The sequence below is a fragment of the Halyomorpha halys genome, unplaced genomic scaffold (assembly GCF_000696795.3).
Source record: "Halyomorpha halys isolate HHAL.00 unplaced genomic scaffold, Hhal_1.1 Scaffold1.1, whole genome shotgun sequence".
Lineage (NCBI taxonomy): Eukaryota > Metazoa > Arthropoda > Insecta > Hemiptera > Pentatomidae > Halyomorpha > Halyomorpha halys.
The window spans coordinates 1,208,207-1,223,006 of NW_027115366.1; the positions used below are offsets into that span (position 1 = coordinate 1,208,207).

The following is a 14,800-nucleotide window of genomic DNA, read 5'->3' on the forward strand; positions in this document are numbered from 1 at the left end:
AACCACCCATTGGTGGTACTTCAAGCATTAATTTAAATTAGAAGGTCCCGTGGCCATCTTCTTTTCAGACGCCTCGGAGGATTATCAGGTATTGTTAAGGATGAGAGATTAAGAATTATTGGGTCGGGATGGGTAAGGAGTTTGGAATGAAAATAGGTATATCTGTTTTGGGCCAAATCTGCAACGAGTGGGATGTTGAGGTTTTTGTGGATGAGTTTATTTCTAACGTAATAAGGAGCATCAAGGATTTTGGATTGTAAGGATTGGATGCGGGAGGAATTTGATGGTTTGGTAGAGCCACAGAGATCAATTCTACTACAATATTTTTTTTTAGTAAATGGGAAGTTTAGGGCGTATGTCAAGTAGGTGTTGTAGCAATCGGAATCTACGAGAAGTTTCTTGTCGTTTTAGTCTTGTATGTGGATTTCAAGTTAATCTCTTTTTATCTAATTGAATATTAATTTAAGCCATCGCGAAGTGTGATTTAAAAAATATTGTAAAAACAAGGCAAGAGCAAAAGACTATTTATTGGTTCAAATGAGTTTAAACATATAAGATCTTACGAAAACCAAGGAGTTACGTAAGTTGGATCAACGAATATTAGACAAAAAATATAATTAAATCTTATATTATTAAATTCGTATCAAATTTATTTTTTTCTCTAATTTAATATTAATTTCAGGTATAGTGAAGGATTATTTAAAAACTATTGTAAAAACAAAACGATCTATAATCCATTTCCTGATCATTTTTTCGTTTATTTTTTTTTTCATTCACATTTTTTAATGAAACTTTACTATTTTTTTTTTTTTTTTGTTTAGCGAGAATCGAAAATGTCAAATGAAAATAATTCCGATCCCGCCATGCGATAACCCCAGGATGCAGCTATCAAAGGAAGAACTAACATAGAGACTATTTCACAACTCTACAATAAAAAGAAGAGAAACAAATAACATATCTATATCGACCGATCAATCGCTAGTCTCAGCAAAGTTTCTGCCCCAGGATATACAGTGCGAGGAGAAGGAATGCACTCTGAGATAAAAGGTCTCAGCTCTGATATCGCTTGGAGCCGCGGGAATTCCTTATCTCTCCATTAAGTAATAACATATCGAAAAGTGGGTTACAGCTCCTTCAAATTAATTAAACAAACCCAAGGAGCTATCTATAACAGCCATGTTGAAGAGAAATTCGCAAATGTCTAAATTAAGAAAACAAATGAACATCAAATATAAATAAGACCAGACTGTTTGAGTTGTTTTTACGAAATAAATAAAGGATAGGTTTATAAATAAATGGTAATGGGATTGCAGCATAAATTTTTGTTGGTAATTTATTTATTGACACTTACAACTGTACTAAAAATATATACAGTAAGTAAATTTGATGTTAGTTATACAATGACCTGATACAGACATGTGGAGAATTTACATAACGATATAACTCCCATAACATTTCTATTGGAGAAGATCTCGAAACCATATTCTTTTCAGAAGCCTAGGAGGACTATTAGGTAATGAAGAAAAAGGATTGAAGGCTCTGATGCAGTACTTTGTAAGGATGTACTGTTACTAGACTAACAGTTGTGCAAGGAGGTGATTCGGACTTTGGACCCCGGAGGGCTCTCAATCCCACAGGGCTGACTCACGACTACAATGAAACAGAAAATAGTTATCTACCACAGCCGGATTCAAATCCGAGTCCTTAGAGTTTCTAGCACAGCAAAAAAAGCAGTTGATAAACCAAGCAATATAGTTTTCTTATTTCATTAACACTAAACATACCATAACGGGTCAAATGACCCATTTTGAACTTTTCCATTGAATATGCACGTATAATTTTATTGCGTTTGCACATTTGACTTCATGACTTTTTCTAAGTAATTAATTTACAGTTATAAAAATATTTTTGTTTTGTTTTGTTTATTCTGAGTAATCCTTGTTGTATACCGATATCTACCACAACAGGTCATTTGACCCGGAGAGAATTTTTTTGTTTTATGAGATTATCTAGTCATATTTGTAGTCAGTAAGTTGCACATTCTTCCAAAGACTGTTGCGTAAAGTAGTTCAACGAAAATAGCTCAGAATAATTTCAAGAAAATATCAAATTTTAGATTGAAAATAGCTTTTTAGTGTAAGAAAAAGTGGCAAAAATTGAAAGTCTCGGTAAGTACCTAGCTTATATTTTATTTTGATAGCTATAGTAATACGAATCATTTTTTACCCAGAAAAATGTCGAAGCAAACAAGACAGTACAAGTTCTTAGAAGATATAAATAATATTGGCGAAGAGTTTTCAGAAATTAGAGAAGATGAATTTTCTGAAAATGAAGATATATTGGTTGCAAATAAAAATGAGTTTGATTCTACAGATACTGACGATGAAGAGGAAAATATTGTGAATGTATGTAGTGGCCAAAAAAGAATAAGATTACTCTCAAGTTCGGAAGAAAGTGAAGTAGAAATAAATGAACAAAATGTTGCGAATGATGGATCTGTTTGGCAACAAATGCAAGTAGGTGGCACACCTGGAAGAGCACAAGTTTTTATTTTTTGCTTTTGTAATAGAAATTGCTCAACATACTATTTTGTTTAATTATAATAAATTTAATTTATATTTTTATTTCCTTCCTAACATCCATATTTCATACATTCAAGCATGAAACATAAAGTCGGGTCATTTGACCCGCTATGGTAGAAATAGGTATATATTAAGTCTTGGTATGATTAGTGTTAAAAATAACAGCAAAATATGATAAATTTGTGTATCTTATAATCCATAAGTAACCTAATAATCACAAAATATTAGGCAAAAAATATATATTTAGATTAATTTTTATTAATATATTCTTGTTTGAGAGTGGTTTAGTTTATTTAAAAACAATATTTGATCCTTTTTCTCAACTTTATTCTTTTCAAAAACCTTCCAACGTTTCGACCACTTAGGTCATTTTTAAGGATACCTACAAACACTCCTTTTAATTATTTTTACAACAATTTCATTATTTCCTTCACTTACATACTGATTTCAGTATGTAAAGAAATCAGTATGTAAGTGAAGGAAATAATGAAATTGTTATAAAAATAATTAAAAGGAGTGTTTGTAGGTATCCTTGAAAATGACCTAAGTGGTCGAAACGTTGGAAGGTTTTTAAAAAGAATAAAGTTGAGAAAAAGGATCAAATATTGTTTTTAAATAATATATATTTATTTATAAGCATTATTTCTATTCATTTATACTTTTTTTTAGATAAGAAACAAACTGGAATGAAAAAAATATTTATTTATTCAAATTTACAAATGTTTTTAAAAAATATATACAGTAACTAAATGTGATAAATGTTTCAGAACCTTTTTGACCAATCAAGGGTACCAACTTTAGACTGGATGGACACCGGGAGCAATCGAACCCACAGAGCTGACTCACGGCTACAATGAAACAGAAAATAATTATCTGCCACAGCCGGATTCAAACCTGAGTCCTTGGAGTTTGTAGCACAGTGCCTTACCAATTTTAAAAATATACCATTAAAAAAAAAATTGCCTCATGCATTCAATGGAATTCGAAGTAAAAAATCTGATTTCTCGTTAAATCTTTATTTTTATTGAGTCATACTATTGTAACATCAATTATTCGATAACCGGATATAAGTTTACAGAATTTAATGGGGATATTAAAATGTCACAGAATGATTGCATGAGAACGTAACATTGAGACAGGAAAGTACTTGGATTAGAATTCTTCGTTATTAATCTCACATTCTAAAAAATAGAACGGATTGTTTCTTATTGTTCTTCCACGAGAAATTACCCATATAATCGGTTCATTATCAACTAATGTATTTATACGTAAGAATAAATAATTTAATAAAAAATTATAACTTATATATTATTAATATTGAAAGATGCCAACAATTTAGAAAATTACTACATCTAACATTTCTGTAACTGATATGGGTTATTTCGAAATTACGAATTATTTTAAGAATTCAATCGTAGACTTCGCATGTGGAATCAACTATTTTATGATGATGATAGTAGTTCCAAAAATATTAGACAAAAAATTTTTTAACCGAGGAAAAAGATATTTTAAATAATTAGAAACATTTTTTATTGCTTGTATATAATTGTTATTATATAGCAATAGATTTTTTGTATAGATTAAGAATAAAATATTGTTTATTGTATCAAATGAGTTTAAACTTAAAAGAACTTACAAAAACCAAGGCTACGTACGTGTGATGACCTATTTTATGATAGTGATAGTAGTTCCAAAAATATTAGAAAAAAATTAATTTTAACCGAGAAAAAAATATATTTTAAACAATTATAGATTTTTTTATTGCATGTATATAATTGTTATTATATACCAATACATTTTTTTCGTATAGCTTAAGATCAAAATATTGTTTATTGTATCAAATGAGTTTAAACTTGAAAGAACTTACAAAAACCAAGGCTACGTACGTGTGATGACCTATTTTATGATGGTGATAGTAGTTCCAAAAATATTTTAATCGAGAAAAAAAGATATTTTAAATAATTAGAGACATTGTTTATTGCATGTACATAATTTTTATTACATACCAATAGAATTTTTTTTGGTATAATAAGAAAAAAAGATTGTTTATTGTATCAAATATGTTTAAACATAAAAGATCTAACAAAAACCAAGGCTACTTACATGGGATCACCCATTTTATTGAAATGTTTTTTGGTGATACTTTAACCAAGAAAATATTTTAACCAAGAAAAAAAAGACATTTTAAATAATTATAGACATTTTTTATTGGATGTATATAATTGTTACCAATAGATTTTTGTTTTGTATTATAAGAACAAAAGATAGTTAACTGTATCAAAAAGAGTTAAAACATATAAGATCTTACAGTAAAGTAGACCAATATAATTTTGGTTAGAAAAATTAAGTTTTTAGTGACTATTGAAACTATTAAATACTAATTTTCAATATTATAAAAAGGGTTGGCCTTTTTTTTTTTGTGTTATGATCTGTAATTGTGAGATTTTGACATGTCGAACATAATTCAAAATATATAAAGTCCTTAAAAGGGTACTTTGGAGAAAGTTTTTTTTGGAAATTTTGCGATCAAGCCCACCCTGATTATTTCAGTCAGTACAAGGCAATCTAATATTATATAACACTTATTTGTACGTTTATATGACGAATAAAAATATTTTTGAAAAAATAAAAATATAAAGTAGTATTTATAGTAAAAACTTTTACCTACACACATACCTACCTTTTTATTCATTTATTCAATTATTGAAATTTATAACTGCATTAAATAAATATGCAACTAGTAAATACGTTTATACGTTATACGAGTTATATTACACTGACATGATATATGACTTATTGAGAATCTACCCATTGGTAGAACTCCAATAACATTTCTAGAGTAGAAGGTTTCGAGGCTATCTATTCAGACGCCCAGGTGGATTATCAAGATTTGGAGAGGAAGTAAGATTTGAAATAAGTGGATTTGGGTTGTTTAGTTGGGATGATAACAGGTTGTGGCCAAATTGGTAACATTGAATAAAAAGGTTCTTATGGATTGTCCAAATAAAATAATTTGTATTTTATTCTTTAAAAGTCCAACTTTTCGACAATCATAAATATAAATATATACCTCTCATCAAATAATTAAAACATTGTTTGCAGGCTATTCTTGCCTAGTTCACTATTTTCAATGAAATTTAAAAATAAAAAAAAAGTGATAATAGTATTAAGTTAATCTGTAATTAAAAATTTTTAATGTTCAAATTTATAGGAAAATGACAAAATAGAGTAGTTTTCATTGAAAATAATGACCTGGACAAATTGCCTGCATTAGTTTTTTAATTATTACATAGAAAAGGCAGGAAACTGCATGTCTATTTCGACTATTCCAGCACTTACTAGACAAACGGTCTAAACTTCCAACTCATTACAAAAGACTGATCTACATGACTGTAATAAGGCCAATCTGGACATATGGAGTTGTGCTTTGGGGCTCCACTAAACATTCGAATTCCTCACGTATTCAATCCTTACAATCCAAAATCCTTCGTAAAATACTCAATGTTCCTTACTTTGTCACAAATAAAATCATACATAGAGACCTTAATGTCCCCTATGTAACCGATCTAGCCCGAACCAGATATCACTCCTTCCATTATAAACTCTCTAATCACTCAAACCCCCTAGTTTCAAATCTTGCATCCTCTTCCATTCCTGACAATCCTCCGAGGCGCATGAAAAGAAGATGGCCACGAGACCAGCTAATGTAAAATGTCATTAGAGTGCTACCAATGGGTAGTTTCTCTACACACCTATAACACTCCAATTTAACTTAGATCAGATTTACTAAATGTATTATAATGTACAGTTGTAAATAGCAATAAATAAATATTAAAAAAAAAATTATTACGTGTGAGGTGTAAAATTAATATTTATTTATTATTAATATTTATGATTAGGCCGAAACGTTGGACTTTTAAAGAAATAATAAAAAGCGTTTTGAGACTTAACTTGGATAAAAATTATTTTATTTAAACAATAAAAACCAGTCGCTAGAAAGTGAAAAGATTATATATACAGTGCTTATAGATGATTTTATTCGTAACAAACTTCTAGCTTTGTTACAAATAAAAACATCGGCAACATAGGGAACATTTGTGTTGTGACAAAGTAATAGTACAAGAACCTGAGTGAAAAAAAGGTAGTTATTTCAACCCAATAGACGTACATATGTCTACCGTTTACCATTTTCAATTTACCAACACTAAAATTAAAGCTAGTTTAATATGATATGTGTAGTTTATTACACGCATCTTCCATAGGGATGATAGTTTTCATGAAATTTGCTAATTGCACAAAATTCGTATTCATATCCGAATTTCATGAAAACTACTACCCTTACGAAAATACGTGTAATAAACTACTTTATAGCACATTAAATAAGCTCTGATTTGAGCATTGACAGACATCTGTACGTCTTATAGTTCTTGAGATATATTTGTATAAACGTTTTGTCAGAACAAATAGAAATAAAAATTTTGTCAATTTTTTTTTTATCAGATATCATGAAAACTACTACTCCTACGAAGATAAACGTTATAAACTAATTTATAGTATATTACATTAATTTTGATTTGAGTGCTAATAGACATCTGTATGTCGAATAGTTTTTGAGGTATAGATTTCTCAAAATAAATTCGCTGTTTTTTTTCAGAGCATTTTTGTAAAAAAGTTGTATCTGGAGAACTATTAAACGTAAAATGTTCAATTAGGGCTAATATTTTAGTAAATTTACTCTACTTTAAATAACGTTCTCTTAGATTTTCTAGTGTTGTTGGTAGTTTTTAAGATATAGAGCTCCGAATGAAAAATTAATGTTTTTTTAAGGTTTTAAAACAGCCGCCATTTTTTATTACCCCTACCTATACTTGGCAGACTCATCAATTTAGACCAGTAATTATACAAAGTTTTCATTACAGTAATAAAAATTGGGACGAAATAACTGCCTTTTCTCCTTTTAGGCTCTTGTACTAAGAGGAAAAGATCTCGAGGCCATCTTCTTTTCACATGCCTAGAAGGATTATCAGGTAATGAAGAAGAAACCAGGTTAAAAACAATGGTTTCGGTGGTTGGGAAGTTTATCATGGATGGATTGATATCTGGTTCTGTCCAAATCGACAACATATCGATCATTGAGGTCCTGATGGATGACTAGATATGCGACAAAGTAAGGAACATTAAGTATTTTGGATTGTAAGGATTGGATTCGGGAGGAATTCGAAAGTTTAGTGGAGCCCCAAAGCTCCAAGCTTGGAGTAACCAAAGTTTTCATAACAGTAATAAAAATTGGGGTGAAATAACTGCCTTTTTCTACTTTTAAGCTCTTGTACTATAAGGAACATTAAGGATTCAGGGAGGTTTTTGGATTGTAAGGATAAGAGAGGAATTTAATGGTTTTAGTGAAGTCACAAACCTCAACCCTTTAAGCCCATTACTAATCGTTTTTTATCTCATTTATTTATTGAATAATAATATTAAAAACTGCTAGAATCAATATGAGCTCAATATATACAAACCTATATAAATAATATAGGAAATTTTTCAATTAAAATAACGTAAAGCAAATAGTGATTTCCATTACCGATTATGAGCTGTTATTAAAATAGTTTCTCGATAGTGCAAATTGTTGCTAAGCGATGATAAAAATCAAAATAATATTTTTCTCAGGAGAGGTTTAAAGATAAATAAATACGATTAGGGAACGACTGGCCTTAGTACACAAATCCTCCACAATCTTCCAGTGACGTAACAATCTTGGAGCTGATAAGGCAAACTGATAGGATTAACTTTCTCAATGGTACAATTAATCAAAATCCTCGCTTAATTATAAATTTATAATAATTAAAAATCACATTCTATTTCATCTTCTTGTTTCAGAATGAAATATCATTAATCCAACCGATAGCATTTAATCAGAACCAGTAATAACGGCACTGAACACGTTTACAATGAATGAATGAATGAATGAAAAATATTTTTTTATTTATTTATTTAATGTAATTTACAACTGTACAAAATAATACAATAAGTAAATATGTTGTATGTTTCATATACACTTGAAAATCTTTGGAAGGAACCACCCATCGGTTGTACTTCAAACATTAATTTAAAATAGAAGGTCCCGTGGCCATCTTCTTTTCAGACGCCTCAGAGGATTATCAGGGATTGTTAAGGATGAAAGATTAAGAATTAATGGGTTAGGATAGGTAAGGAGTTTGGAATAAAAATACGCATATCTGTTTTGGGCCAATGAATGAAAAATAAAATTTTATTCTGGGACCAATGTCCCCTAAGAATAAATACATGGCTCACATATTAAGATTAATTGTCAGGCAACATTTAGAAAGCTTCAGTATACATGTTGGAAACAAGGGAGTAAGAATGGTTAGGAAGTTTATCATGGAAGGATCGGTATCTGGTTCTGGTGAAACATTAGGGATATTCATGATATAAGTATAGCATTGTGAGCAGCCCTATTTAAAGTCATGGTAAATGCATAAGTGCTCCTAGCGGATTTTCTGAGCAACTTTTTTAGTAACCTTTCCTTCCAAAACTTCATTTCTTGTTTACTTCTAAGTCTTGATTACAGTAGTTTATAACAACTTGCCAAAAATAAGTGAAAAGTAGAAGTGTAAAAGTTTGGTAACTATTTATATTTTTTTAAAAGTCCAAAACACAAACTACAAGTAAGTAACCTAACACAACAAATAAAACAGTGACAAGCTGAGCTGTTTCGTGACGTCATACTCCATTTAACAGACCTACTAGCAGACTCTCAGTCATGTTATATGTTATATCGTTTTAACATGCTTCAACAAAGAATGACCTCTTGCCCAACAGTATCCTTTAATAATACCCCATTTATTCCTGTCGAACAGATCCGTTACTTAGGACTACATCTCGACAAACGACTGACATGGAATCCTCATACAAGACTGAAAAGACAAGAAACTCCTCGTCGATAAAGGCTGCATAGGAACAAATAATATTAAATTTTTCATTGTCTGTCATATTGTTCAATTTGTAGATTCAATTTATTTATCAGTTTTTTAGACACTACTTGCATATCTTATATTATACATATCTTCTTACCTACATGATATTATATTTCATCTTTCACTGTTTTCATTCCACTACCATCTAATTCCACGATTATCAATCAATTTATTTTTTTTTACTATTCAATTATCATTTATCAATTTTTTATCATTTATGATTCAATTCAATATTTTGTATAATTCCAGATTTTTTTGTTTACTATTCCTTTTCAACTTTATGTTTCTCTAAATGTTGTTGTTATCTCTTTTGTTCTATAGGGTTTGGGGCGCAGGTTCCAGTGCGCTCGGTTAATATTTTAATTTAATAATAATTATTTAAAAATAAAATTTATGTAATTAATGAAATATATAAGTAAAATACCAAAATTAACTTAGGATATTGAATTGTAAGGATTGAATATAGAGGAATTCGAAGATTTAGTGGAGCCCCAAAGCTCAACTCTGTATGTCTAGTTTGGCCTTATTACAGTCATGTAGATCAGTCTTTTGTAATGGATTGGAAGTTTAGACCGTTTGTCTAGTAAGTGCTGTAATAGTCGAAATCGACGTGCAGTTTCATTACCCTTTCAGTCTTGTGTGAGGATTCTTAGTTAACCGTCTGTCCAGATGTAGTCCTAAGTAACGGATCTGTTCGACATAAATAAGTGGGGTATTATTAAAGGGAACTGAAGGGTTAATGTGATTTAATAGAATTTATTTTATTATTTTATTAATCTTCTAATTTTTACGGCTTTCTTCAAGGGATGTGGTGGGGTAAGCTATAGCCAATCAGGTTGTGACATTTTAGCACGAAAGAGATGAAACCAACATTTTAAGAAAATTATATTAGTGGTGTATTAGTTTTAATTCATTATTAAATTAATAATTTTTTCCACTTCTAGAGGGGGGTAGGTGTCCCCTTCTGGGCACGCCTATGAATGTGGTATTGCAGGATTTGTAAAACAAATATTAAATAAAGCAGAAGCTACACCAAATTAAGAAAAATTACTGATGAAACTAAACCAAAGGTATAACTACAAATAGGCTAAGACCTATTTAGTATGTTATGGTAATGTGAATAAATCTTTTCTAAGTAATTGGAAGTTCAGACCGTTTGTCCAGTAAGTGCTGTAATAGTCGGATTCGACGTGCATTTTCCTGTCTTTCTAGTCTTGTGTCAGTCATCTCTCCATATTTAGTCCTAGGTAGTGGATCAGGAATAAATGGGATATTATTAGGGAATAATGCATGGTTGCTCATTACGACGACGGGTAAACAAAAGTAATTATTTGTTTAATATAAAATCTATATATTTTTAGTACAATGGACCGTCTTAAATTGAATGTCGAATATTTTTAAAAACTGATATAGTGGAACATTCTGAATGACTGGGAATTATTATCAATCACAATGAAAATTCCAAACATTTTTTAGTCAGAAAAAATTCCCTCAATTAGACCACAACAATGCCCTACTCACCGTTAACTATGGAAATACTTTGAATTCCTTTTTGTTTTTTCCACCACTCGGATAATTAGAGCATTTAAAAAGCAAGAATTTCGGAATCAGAGAAATATTTTATGTGAAAGTAGATTCTTGTCCTTCAGACGTAATGGCTTGTGTTCATTCGCTGAAAGTACAGCAATCAGGCTGAATGATAAAGAATGAAACCTTTTAATAATAATAATAATTACTATAGTATAGTATAGTTACTAGACTAACGGTTGTGCAAGGAGGTAATTTGGTCACGCTCGACCGCCAGATTTTTTATTATTATAAGAGGCTGAGTGGATCCCAGGAGGCCTCCAGAACTCATTTTATGTAATGGCTTACCATGGAGGGTGGGAGTGGCGGGTTTCATACATAATCCATAATACCCACAAATTGCAAATGAAACCTTGTACAATTAAAAAATAAATTTACAATTTTTATCTAGATATTAGTTTTTGTGGAAAATACGTAAGGGTATTTTAATCTAGTAGACATAATCAAAATATCAAAATTTCTTTTACTTGAGGAAATGACAAAATTCCATGTTTAAAAAAAAAATTATTTATTGTGAATTACTATCTCCCCCAATTTAGTACCTCGATTTTAGGTTTTGTGGAAAATTTTAATCCAGAAGATATAATCATTTCCAAAAATATCAAAATTTATTATTATTTTTTAAATTTATTAAATGTACTTTACATCGGCGCAAAATAATAAATACAATAAGTAAATATGTGGAATGTTTCATTTAAACTTGAAAATCGTGGGAAGAAACCACCCATTGGTTGTACTTCAAGCATTAATTTAAATTAAAAGGTCCCGTGGCCATCTTCTTTTCAGACGCCTCGGAGGATTATCAAGGATTGTTAAGGATGAGAGATTAAGAACTAATGGGTTAGGATGGGTAAGTAGTTTGGAATGAAAAGACACATATCTGTTCTGGACCAAATCTGCAACGAATGGGATGTTAAGGTCTTTGTGGATGAGTTTATTTGTAACGTAATAAGAAGCATCAAGGATTTTACATAGGATTTTGGATTGTAAGGATTGGATACGGGAGGAATTTGATGGTTTAGTGGAGCCCCGGAGCTCAATTCCATATGTCCAAATTCGTCTGATTATCGTAGGGTATAATAATTTTTTGTAGTGAATGAGAAGGTTAGAGCGTTTGTCAAGTAAGTGTTGTAGCAATCGAAATCTACGAGCAGTTTCTTGTCGTTTCAGTCTTGTGTGTGGATTCCAAGTAAGTCTCTTGTCAAGATGGAGTCCTAAGTATCGAATCTGTTCAACAGGCGTTTATTTAACGGTAAGCAACGTTTCGGACCACTTTGCAGGACAAAATGAAAACATAGTAAGATGTGATGAGAAAAATTAGAATGTATATAAATAGATAGAATGAAATTACACAAAAAAGATAGAGACAAATTGAGCTAAGAAGCTTGTTATTTTCTTGAATAAAATAAAATTTGACTTATATATAATTTTTTTCAATTTCTTGAGACTGTTATTTATTTTTTAAATAAATCAAATGGTATCCTTTTTAAGTTTCAATACTCTTTATTATGTCAACAGCCCAACGTTTTGGCCAATTTGGCCATCCTCAAGGACAATCTTAAATATAAATTTATACCCCACATGCCAGTTTAAAAATTCTTTACTGGCTATTCTGCTCAGGTCATTAATTATAAGTTAAAACCCTTTTTTCGTCTCAACTTCATTAATTTTTAAAACTTTTAATTTTATATTAACTACATAAAAACATTTTTAAATTTGGATATGAGGTGAGAATTTATATTTAAGATTGTCCTTGAGGATGGCCGAATTGGCCGAAACGTTGGACTACTGATAAATAAAGAGTATTGAGACTTAACTAGGATACCATTTGATTTATTTAAAAAAATAAATAACAGTCTCAAGAAATTGAAAAAATCATATATAAGTCAAATTTTATTTTATTCAAGGAAAAACAGCAATCATGCTGAATAGTAAGTAGTATTAATAAGTCACAATTTTTTAATAAATAAAACCTTGTACGTTTTTAAAATTATTTTTTTATTTATTATAAGTTACCTTCGAAAGTTATTAATAAAAGTTTATAAATAAAATTTGTAAACAATATAATTAGAAAAAGGGTTTTTGAAAAATATGAAAAGGTATTTTAAGCTAAACAGTTGTATAAAATTTAAAGTGAATTATTATTAATTTTTAGTTAAAAAAGTGTTTTAAGTCATATTTGCTGGTAAAATATGTAAATCGTTTTTGATATTTTCTTTATAATATTTATTTAGTATTGATAAATACTACAATCTATCACTACTTGGACAATAATTAATTGTGATAAATGATCATATTTAGACCAAAATTATAAAATAATAATAAAATCTCTATGTATATGTATATAAACCGAAAAATAAATAAAATTAACAAAATAAAACTACAGTGTAATCTCGATAATCCGAATTAATTACTGAAAGGGGGTGTTCGGATTACAGAAAGTATTAGGAAAAAATTTAGTAAAAAAAATCAAAAATATGAATGAACATAACTATTTTTTTGGTTACATATATTATTTTATTTAATAATAATATATATTATGAGCACTTTCATAGAAATTAGATTACCCGATATGGAAACTGTTTAAACATTTCCACTTTGGATCCTCACGTGTCACAGAAATGCGGCGTACAATCGCCAGGACTAAAACACTCGTCCTTCCTCAACGGTGTCCATTTTCACTGCAGAATCGAGTCCTGTGCAAGTTGGAGTCAGCAGAGAACTCTTCCACATTCCATCCTCTTATTCTATTCAGCACAAATAGAACCGAGGTCTCCTGGTTCCTGTGGTTTAATCCAGTCTTCGGATAATAAAAATCTAAGTTCAATCCGTATCATCTCATATTTTTTTTTTTTTAAAGATTGTAGGAATATTGATACACTATGCATTTTGTAATAGCATAAATAAAAATTAAATATAATACTGTAGAGGTAAGAATTAGTCAAAATAAATGATAAACAAATTAATTTTAAAAAACAGGCTGTGTTCAATTAAACAAATATAATTACATGATAATTAATTTAATTTTTTTTCAGTTTTCTTATTTGTAATCGTAGGAGTTGCAAATGAAAATTAAGGTTATACGTCAGTCATACCATATCTGGTTATAAAAAAATTCAATGAACATTTCTGTCTTGACTTCTCATTTTTCGGGGAATTTACTGCAAATAAAATTCTGTTAATCAAGGGAAATAAAAATATTGTCAAAGTAAAGAAATTCTTTTTTTGAAGGAGATAGTCGGGAGTATGCTGAAAAATGTTTTCAATTACTTATTTGCCGAAGTTCCGGCCCATTTTTCAGAGCTTTTCATCAGAACTAAAAAAGATGGAAAACAACTAAAAATATGTTGACAATGTAAGATAATAAGATAGCAATAAAGTAAACTAAGGTGGGGTTAAAATATATAAGTTAAAAACATTATATAAAAATGAACAAAAAGAAATGAACCTAACATATACAAAAAAAAGTAAATATAAAAAAGAATAAACTTAGAATACTACATTTAAAATGAACAGAAGTAATAACATGTAAAAATAGAAAAGTAGACATAAGAGAAATAATAAATAAAAATTGTACTCTATAAAGGAATGTAAAAGAAAGAAAATAAGTAATGCTCAAGAAAGGAAAATATCTAT

General features: G+C 29.5%; 1 long non-coding RNA gene across 1 annotated transcript in view; it reads right to left on the reverse strand.

Annotated features, from left to right (window-relative positions):
* Positions 1-14,800, reverse strand: part of LOC136797023 (uncharacterized) — a 130,563-nt gene that overhangs the window by 41,155 nt on the left and 74,608 nt on the right. The window lies entirely within an intron of this gene.